Genomic DNA, 7,929 nt, shown 5'->3' on the forward strand with positions numbered 1-7,929 from the left:
GTATACAGGTAAGTAATGATACGAAAGAGGCATACTGGATAAGGTAAGAATATTGAAATATGATTGAAATGTAAAGTTAAAAATTTAAAGGACAAGTAGACAGGAAAGTGTAACAGGTGTCGTTCGAGTTGGACATACGAGGTAAGTCCATTATTTTATATTGTTGTTGCTATTGGTTACCCTGTGTGGCTGTGATATGCTATAATATAAATATATATGTTGTCCCTGTAAGGCATTGTTGGTATTTTCTGTGTGCAGGTTTTGAGATAGTAAGAAATACAGAGGAAACTCTGCCCAAATTTTCCTAGAAATAAAAAATATAAAGAGAAAGTGGGATATAAGTACATAATATATCTTGGAATGTGATACCGATAGGGTACATTTATTATGTTGGACTAAAGCTTTAAGAGATACCGTCCATGTTATCCGTGAGGGGCATCATTCTTACTTGGAAAATGATATTTCAAAAGCCTATATGAGCCGCAAAGTTTAGAATTCATTTGAACGGACCAAGATACGTCCCAACCACAAATTTCAACCTTATGTTGAAGGGCAAAAACATCTGATAATTAAGTTTCACTTTTACTGAAAATACAAAGCATGCAGCAAGAAATTGATGAATTAGATAATTCTATCATGACTCAGGAATAAACGTAGAGGTAAACCATGTAAATCAAGTACTAAGAAGTCTCATGGTGCTTATCGGATTCTAGTTTCCTTCAGGTGCTGGTTGGAGAATGTCTTATGATAACATTTTATTAGTTCTTAACCAACTAATTGGAGATGGAACTTGTGAATGGAAAACATAAACCGGTGGTCTATTCAGGATCATGTATTTTATATGTTGATGATGCAATTCTAGGATAATTCGGAAAAGCTTGTGATACTAAGGGATGATTTAGAAAAAGGTTAAGTCCGCTTACTCCACCGAATATAATCAACCCATAGTAAGAACCATGAATAAGGTTAAAAAGTATTACACTATGAGATTGAATAAGGACATGATATAATGCGAATATAATGAGAATCGTTATGAAAATGAGTAAAGTCTAGTGGAGAAGTGACTAAATGATATGATGTGATTTGTGGGAAATAGAAAAGACAATAGAGAACGAATAAGAAAGACTTACAAAGATTTATAGGAAAAGTTCAGAATAAAAAGGCAAGTGGTAATGAAAGCGAAGGTGAGCAATAAGACAGAATGAATACCAGAAATGACTGGTATGATAAGAACAAATAGAGGTGAATAGAATATGTTTTGAAAACGAGAAAGGGGGTTATATAAAAATAGTATTTTCCAAAGGATATAGGAGTAACATTCCTCGTGCACAAAAAAAATGGACATAGACTAGAGAAATGAAAGAAATACTAAAGGAAGCACTCAAGATAGACGTAATTAATTAAGTATGAGTATGGGACAAAAAGGGAGATAAATAGCTACGAACTGAAAGCGTAGTATGATAAAAAGGTGATAAGAAAAGACCACTATTAAACTGAATTTGATATGATTTTGAGTAAGATTAGAAGTTAGCATTGGATACACGACAAGGGCGAAAGCACATGAAGGATAAATGAGTATTGTATATATATGACTTTACCTTTAAAAAATAGTGAGATTATTAAAGGACAAAGATTTTAGATTTACGAAATAACTGATGCATTGTGAACCTATTAGAGTAACAAGTGATATCAATTGGAATAAAGATAGTGTTATAAGAAAGCTTGAAACACTTATCACTAGAATATAAATGCTACCAAAAGGAGAATTTGCAACGATTATAAGCACTAGCTACTTATGGATTGGAATGAATGGAATGTGGTTTTAGATAAATTGCTACGTTAATTATATTACTCGAGTACCAACCATCAGACAAGATATACATCGGGAGTTCTCATCACCTCGTGATTGTGTTAAGGTTTCATACATGGTTAATCTAAACTATTGGTGAATTAAAGAAAGACATGCATATGGTGTAGTGTACCAAATATATTAGAAAAGAATCATATGAATTTGAAATAGAAGCATAGCATAGAATATAAACAGATAATCTTGTGGGTACACCCTAAAGGGAGGAAGCAAATGAGAAAAATACAAATGAAAGATGAAATCAACCGACACTACAACACATTAATGTGAACACTTAAACTTCAAGTGAGATCCCATGCTGGAATGAGTTATCAAGATCTAAAAGCCAGCAATAAGTGGATAGAAGCCAAAATGATATCTAAGACAGTGCTGAGAATAATTGGTAAAGACCTTGAATAGTATGACATCAAAGGATAGGTGCATATAAAAAGGGATTAATACGACAAGAGATTAGTAATGAGTAACTTAAAGATATTGTAATGGATAGCAAGGCTATACTGGATTAGAGGTTAAGATGTTGGCAACAGAGTTATTTTCTAATAATATTGTGACATACAAGTAACAAAGGAGAAAGGATAGGAAATCTCTCCTATGGTAGAATATGAGAAAATTTAATGGTAAGTAAAAGAAGGAAAATAACTATGACAAAATAGACAGCAAGTGAGTGTTAGTACAATAAGAAATGTAGAGCTGAATAAGCCAAGAGAAGAAAAGACTATGATTAGAATTGAATGCACTTTGAACCAATTCTACAAGAATGGTTATGCAACCTACGAGCATTGGTATGCTAAGTATGAGATCAAGTGATTACTTAATAAAAATAATAAGAATTCAGCAACAACAATATGGTTGCAATACTTTGGATATATCAAAGAAAAGTATAAGATGGTTTGAGACAAAACTATAAGAATATTGGAGTACAAAAATATTAGCCCCTGTGAAATTTTGTTTTACTCGTAGAACCTGGAATGTGTTATAATGAACCTTGATTAGAATTGAATGCACTTTGAACCAATTCTACAAGAATGGTTATGCAACCTACGAGCATTGGTATGCTAAGGATGAGATCAAGTGATTACTTATTAAAAATAATAAGAATTCAGCAACAACAATATGGTTGCAATACTTTGGATATATCAAAGAAAAGTATAAGATGGTTTGAGACAAAACTATAAGAATATTGGAGTACAAAAATGTTAGCCCCTGTGAAATTTTGTTTTACTCGTAGAACCTGGAATGTGTTATAATGAACTAAAGTTAATAGACAAATGGAGGAGGTATGTGAAGGGCATAATTAACAATGAGAACACTTGAGAAAGTATTGGGAATTTAGAATCAATTTAACATTCGTGGACGAATGTTCCAAAGAGGGGAAGGATGTTACACCCCAGAAAATTTTTGTCTTACTATGGCTATAGATGGCTTAACCGTGAGCTGAGGTGGAGCCCACATAATGGAATTTTTATAAAAAGGACATATGATAATTTATACGGATAATATATGTGAAGTTAAACACAATTCAAGGAGGACCCTTGGGCCAAATCCAAGGTAAGCCCTCAAAAGGATGTTTCTAAGTTACGTTTTTGGGCAATCTGACTTGGGAAGACCATAACATCATAATGGTTCGAGAATTTGGGAAACCTTATAAAATAAAAGTTGTAGATAATTGGATTATATTTCCAACCATAGGTTTTGGGAATTTATTTGATATCGGGATCAAGAGATATGATTGTTTTACTGAACAAAGATACTAGCTGCGAATTTTTAATTCCGAATTTTAAAATGGCTCGATCTCTTTGCAAATTTCCATCAGTATAGAAATATTAATCGAGATTAGGGATTAATTAATTATGGTTGAATAATTAAGTGGGAATTTGAGATTAATTAAGATAAATTAAGCGAATAGTGGATGAAAATTGGCCCCATTGCCACATGGCCAATTTTGATTGGCCTATGTGTTAGTAGGGGACAAATAGGCTTATTGGGCAGCCACTTGGTCTCCTTGTGGATTAAAAATCAGCAGTATCTGTCTTCTTATTGACCAAAATATCAGCCAAAAATAATTTCCAACTCTAGAAGATTCAAGAAAGAGAGAGAAGCTCTCATCTTCTCTAAATTTCCTAAGCTTTTGAGAGAGAAAGAGGCTCGACCATGGATGATCATGGAGAAGCTACAAGCTTGGCAATTATTCAAGGTCATGGCAGCAAGGATGGAGTCCTTAGGGCAGCAAAAAAGCCTAACATTTCATCCCTCAAATTTCAGCAAGTTAAGGAGCCAACTTGTCAAGGTAAGAGTGGATCATTTTCTATACGTTTTTGGGTGAGTTTGGATGTTTAGTGAGTCTATAAATGTATGAAATCATATGTGTTGATGCTGAAGTGTTGGTGAAATATTGGAGGCTGTTTTGGTATGAAAATGATAAATTAAGTTTATTTAGTATTTGATTGTTATGGATATGAAGTAAGTAATGAGAATAAAGGAAAGTAAATGGTTAAAGCTGAGGTTGAATTTGTTGTGGGCTTTTTTGGATGTGTTATTGTTCTTGTTGATTAGAGGGATAAGGAGTTAAAATTTGTATTATGTTGATTGAAACTAATGGGCTGCCTTAATCCAAATATGATGGAATTAGTTATAACTATTGTTGATGTTATTGTTGTGGTTGATTATATAACGGAGATGGAAGAATTTCATATTTTGAGTTGGAGTAGTAATTGGTTGTGGGCTGTTGTAGGAGTTAAAAGATACTAATGTACTTTCCTTGCACATAAGAAGGTGATGTTGTTAACATGTGGCTGCTGCTATGGCTCACAAAAATTAGAAGAAAAGTTAATATGACATAAGGTTTAAAATCTTATGTAGTCTCCTTGGTGTGTTCACAAGTCGTCGCAAGGTTTTGAGTCTCCTTATGTTGTTAATTAGGGGCTATTTTGACATGTTATTATTTTTCTTGTTGAGCTTGGAAGATTAACGATAATTAAGGTTTTATGTTGCATTATATGTTGGTTGGGCTATTTTAGGATTATTTCGATAAAATATCAAGACTATGGATCATTAAGGATAATTGGAAGATGTAGTAGTTGTATGTAGATTAGAATTATTGTTGAGTGTTATGAATGTGGGCTGCCTTAAATTACCAATAATGCTATAATGAAGATATTAACTTATGTTAAATGAAACTGGAAGCAAGAAAACCCCATGATTAGTGTTGGTATTAAAATGGACAGATTTGGAGTTGTTTGAATTAGATTGGGTTGATTGTCGTATTGCTATTATTGTCATGAATTATGTGTAAAAAGTGAAGGAATTGTATATATTAATGTTTGGGACATATTGGGGCTGTTTTAAACTAAAAATAATGGATGAACATCGATTAATGTGGTGGTTGTTATTGTTGCTTATTACAGAATGAAAATGAAAGCATAAGACATGTCAAGTTGAAGTTGTAATTCATTTAAGGGAGGCTTATAGTGTGTGGTTGCTTGTGTTAAATTAAAGTTATGATTATGCATTGTATGGTTGATTGTTGGGCTGTTATAGATCATTTTAATAAGGTGTGATGGCTGCAACTTATTAGAAGTAATTTGATGGCATCGTAGTCGGTATGTTGGTAATAAATGGAAGTTAAATGTTATGTGGGTTGTTTGGATTATTTTTGAATATCGTCTTGGATTGCCTTGATATGGAATTTTAATGTGTGATTATTGATGTTTCTTGGTGATTGTATGGCTGATTTTGGGTAGTGGGGAAAGTGACCAGTATAAGGGAGTTGCTGCCCAGAATTTTGTGTTTTGCAAACCCATTTTTGGATGGGACTGCTGTTAGTAATTTTAGCATAACTCCTTGTGTAAAGCTCCGTTTTGAATGATTAATGATGTTCTGGAAAGCTATTTCATAGATATAAAACTTTAATTTAGGCTCTAAAACCCGCTTTTGCTTTTATATACTCTAAAAATGGTGATGAAGTTCAGGGGAGGTGCTGTCTAAATTTTCAGAAATAACCTACTAACGACGAAGTACGATGTATGCCTTTCCATAGCCTAATCATAGTTCTTAAAGTATTAATATAGGTTGAGATCCTATGGGGCAGCATATACATGTTGTGTGCAGATAAATGCTAAAGGTATGTAAAGCCTATCCCTTCTTTCTTTTGGCATGATCCATATGAAATCAACGGACGACGAATGTATAAATTCCAAAGAAGCTCTTATTCTTATAGACACTAAGATGGCTAATGTTCTTAATTCCTAGAAATTATATCATTATGTTTTGATACATGTGTATGATTACAGCCGTCCTATTTTGGTATAATTCATATTTTGATATAATTTATGCTTGGCATAATTCATAATGGCAATCGAAGGTTAGTTGAAATAACTATTGTATTGATTTTTAAATGATGGTTCATTTTAATTATTCTTTTGAGTCCCAAATGATGATTTAAATGCATACGGTTTCTCACTACTCTTCTCGTGCATGCCTTAATGTATCTTTCACCGAGTCTCAGGCCGAATATGTATTCGTGCACAGTTGCATTGCTTTGTTCACCGAGTCCCTCACTAGAGAGTCGAGTATGGTATATATATATATATATATATATATATATATATATATATATATATGATATGATATGATGACATGATGATGTGATGATGGCACTGAGCCCCATGATGGGCCGAATATGATACATGTATATGACAGATTCACTGAGTCCATAATAGGCCGGATATGATATATGATCTAATCGTGCATGAATTTATTTCATAAGGCACAGGTACAGTGATTTCTTGATTATTATACTTGTCTCCCGAATATCGACTTCAGGTGTGACTTCATTTATGGTATTTTATGCTTTATTTACTCAGTACATATGTCGTACTGACCCCCTTTCTTCGTGGGGGCTGCATTTCATGCCCACAGGTACAAATATTAATTTTGGGATCCGCCAGCTTAGGATTTCCACTCAGCTATTTTATACTTGTCTCCCGAATATCGACTTCATGTGTGACTTCCTTTATGGTATTTTATGCTTTATTTACTCAGTACATATGTCGTACTGACCCCCTTTCTTCGTGAGGGCTGCATTTCATGCCCACAGGTACAAATATTAATTTTGGGATCCGCCAGCTTAGGATTTCCACTTAGCTATTTTGGAAGTGCTCCATTGTCCCGGAGCCTAGAATTTCGGTATAAATATTTTGATGTATATATTTATTTATCCTTGGGTACGGCGGGGCCCTGTCCCATCATATGTAATTGTTGATATTGTTAAAGGTCTGTAGACATATATGTGGGTAGTATATAGATGTTATCGAACTGTACTAGTATGACTTATATTTTGGGAACGTTCCTATTCATAGTGGCAGCCTTGTCGGCTTGCATCTATACATGTATATTTTAGAATGTGATGTGTAGTGGCAGCCTTGTCGGCTTACGTACTATATTATCTTTTGACGATTGTGACTTCCCAGGAGACATGTGGTTTTCATATATATATATATATATACATATATATGTGTGTGTGTATGTATGACAGTTTTGAGGCGATGTTCTACCCGTATAAGTCCCCTATCAAGTTTAGTTGTTGATTGATTATAGATGACAAGTGTATGTATAGAGCGTCCAGTTCGGACACTAGTCACGGCCCACGGGGTTGGGTCGTGACAAATAGTTTCCCAAAATAGCACCTAGGACATGCATTCTAGGAAATTAGCATGCTCGACACCCCACCCCCTCCAACTTATACAATTGCCTAAACATGCTCAGTCTCACGACTGGAAAATTGTAGCCTACCCGTAGGTCGACTGACATACTCCAACTCATGACACCGGAGCTTTTTCCTTTCAAGCGGCCTTCAAATGTTGCCACTCTATCAACAATAGAATTATAATGTTAATAAGGTCATTATGACACTAAAATTATCGAATTCAAAGATGGGCCATTTTTGGAGTCAAAAATCGGAATTTGAGGGACCCACTTTATAACTCATGGAATTGACTTCGACAATAGGCTCCAACTACTACCCCCAGCTCATGTTCCAAAAAGGAACACAGTTCACAAACCAA

This window comes from Solanum dulcamara, chromosome 9, assembly GCF_947179165.1.
Source record: "Solanum dulcamara chromosome 9, daSolDulc1.2, whole genome shotgun sequence".
Classification (NCBI taxonomy): Eukaryota; Viridiplantae; Streptophyta; class Magnoliopsida; order Solanales; family Solanaceae; genus Solanum; species Solanum dulcamara.